Genomic DNA, 2,636 nt, shown 5'->3' on the forward strand with positions numbered 1-2,636 from the left:
AAAGACAAAAAGATATGAGAATTCATGAGTCGAGAGGACAGTTTAAGAGAAAAATGGAGGGATGGAAAGGGCAGAGGATAAGAGTAAACAATGTGTAATTGTTTAGGTGACACAATATGTAATTGCTCACCATCAGCTAACCAACGCCCAGTCAGTTCTCAAGCAGTGGCAGAAGTCCTGGCCAACCTCTCCTGATGATGTGACATGGTAGAGAATATTCCTTTGTCAGTTTGGCTTAGCTGACCTGGTTGTTTTCCCTCCCAGCTCCTCATATGAACCCAGCCTTCTTGCTGGCACAGTACTGTGAAAAGCTGACTTAACGTAAACTTTCAGCACCAACTAAATCATCAGTATTATGTTTCTCATAAATCCCAAACACAGTACTTTACCTGCTACTAGGAAGAAAGTTAACTTTATTTCAGCCAAAAATAGGACAGAATTCCACCCTTAAATTTGAATAAAATAAAGAGCAATTTGACTTATAACACTGAACTGGGAGGTGTTGTTGCCCCTCTGGAGGGATGTAGATACATTTCAGTATTGGTCATTCAGGAGTGGCATGAAATTCAATAAAGGTAAATTTTGGGTTCTGCACCTGGAATTGAATAATGCTGGACACAGGCACAGGTTAGGAGATGAGTACCTAACAATAGCTCCACAGAAAGTGATCTGGGGATGCTGATTGACTCAACATGAATCAGCAGCGTGCTCTGGCATCCATGAATGTGAGCTGCATTTTGATGTGCATTAAACACAGTACAGACAACATATAACAAGAGATTATTCTCCCCTACTATATTTAGCATCTGTGTGTCTCATCTGAAATAACACGTACAGTTCTGGGTTCCACAAAATAAAACTTATGTTAAGACAATTGAATGCATCCAAGACAGAGGGCTGTTAAAAGACCTGGAAGGCATATGCTATAGGAAGAATCTATATATATAGACAGGTTGTCTAGTTTAGAGAAAAAGAGGCTAAAAAGAAACTTCATTGCTCTTAATGAATTTCTGTGGAGGGAAAGTGAAGAGATAAATGTCCTGGTAACCAATGAAAGGACACAATCAAAAAGCAAAGTCGCCCCAGGGGAGGTTTGGACTAGATAATGGAAAAAAAGATGTTTAGTGTGAAGGTGGACAAACACTGAAATGAGCTTCCTGGAGAGCTGGTTGTTGTCCCATGCCTATCGGTGTTCAAAAGTCACTTGGATAATGCTCTTTATAATGTCCTTTAAGTTTTAGTTAACCATGAAGAGTGCATTGAGTTGGACTGGATGACTTCTGTAGATCTCTTTCTACAGAGTTGCTCTTTTCTGCTCCATTCTGTTCTTCTCTTGGAAACAGAGCAAATAATCATTGCAATCGGCTCTTGGAAATTAAAGGCAAATCCAAAACCATGAAAATGCTTCATTACATTGTTTTGCTCCAACTTAGAGAAAGAAGAGGAGATTCTTTTAATGGGTGTGTACCTGACAGCGAGATTAAGACATAAAGGGTCAAATGTTAGCCCAACTAGTTTATTACAAATCCTGGTCATTTAGGGAGATGGGGATGGGAAGGTGGGTGATAGAAAAGATAGGAAATAAAAGCAAGAAGTCTTTGTAGGAAGTAAGAGAGAGATAGTCACCAACATGAATTCCAGCTGTTCCATGTAGTACAGATGTTGATCTTTAGTAGTGATGGGTTGTCGGGAGGTTGTTGTTCAGCTGATGATGACTACTTCCAACAACATACAAACTTATCTGTCTTGCCAGCAGACAAGAGAGAATAGGGACGTGCCTACCTGCATCCTGTTTTCACAGAGTATGATGGTATCATTTCGCAATCTCCTATACCAAGCTGGAGATATTTGGTGACAGGTCTTCCACCAGTATGCACTCTGAGCAGTCCCTTCTAAGGCAAACAGCTCCGAAGAAATGCTTTCAAATGTAGAAGTCAGAGTCTTATCACAAGAAATGCCTCAGAAAGCAAGCTTTGAGCCAAAAACAGGGGAGGATTCAGACATACATTTGTAGCAATTTAATTTATGGCTGATCTTCTAAGTCCAGTTGCCTAGTATCATATAAATATAGTGAAATCGTACACACAATTGTACACTGTGTGTATTTTTCTAAATATAGTCCAAATTTACTTCATGCTTGAAGTTAGTAAAAAAAGAAATCATATTACATGCAAAGAATTACAAAAAGAACAGTTATTTAAACATAGCTCAAAGGAGTCAATAAAAGAAGGAGACAATCTAGCCAAGTTAAGACTGGGCTGATACGAAAATACATTAATGCAATAGATTCTCGAATTTCAGGTGCACATATTTTTACTCTCTTAGTAAAAGCTTTGTGGTCAATGGATACTGGTGCATTGAAACAGGGAGATAAAAAATAATATTAAAAAAAAAAAAATGGAGTTGTGGATGGTAATTTTACTCTGCTAAATTAGGATATGTTTCTTTTTTCTACCGAGAGTCTGATTTTTACAAGTCAGTTCCACTTACAACAAAAGGTATTTGAAAGTCAGAGGAGTGGTAATTTGCTGGGAACAGCAATGCCCTTTGATTTACTGAACTAGGTTCTACACTTAGAAATATTAATTCAAAGAGATGAAAAAACATGCCAGCTTGACATGAAAGGCAAATCAACA

This window comes from Meleagris gallopavo, chromosome 1 (assembly GCF_000146605.3).
Source record: "Meleagris gallopavo isolate NT-WF06-2002-E0010 breed Aviagen turkey brand Nicholas breeding stock chromosome 1, Turkey_5.1, whole genome shotgun sequence".
NCBI lineage: Eukaryota > Metazoa > Chordata > Aves > Galliformes > Phasianidae > Meleagris > Meleagris gallopavo.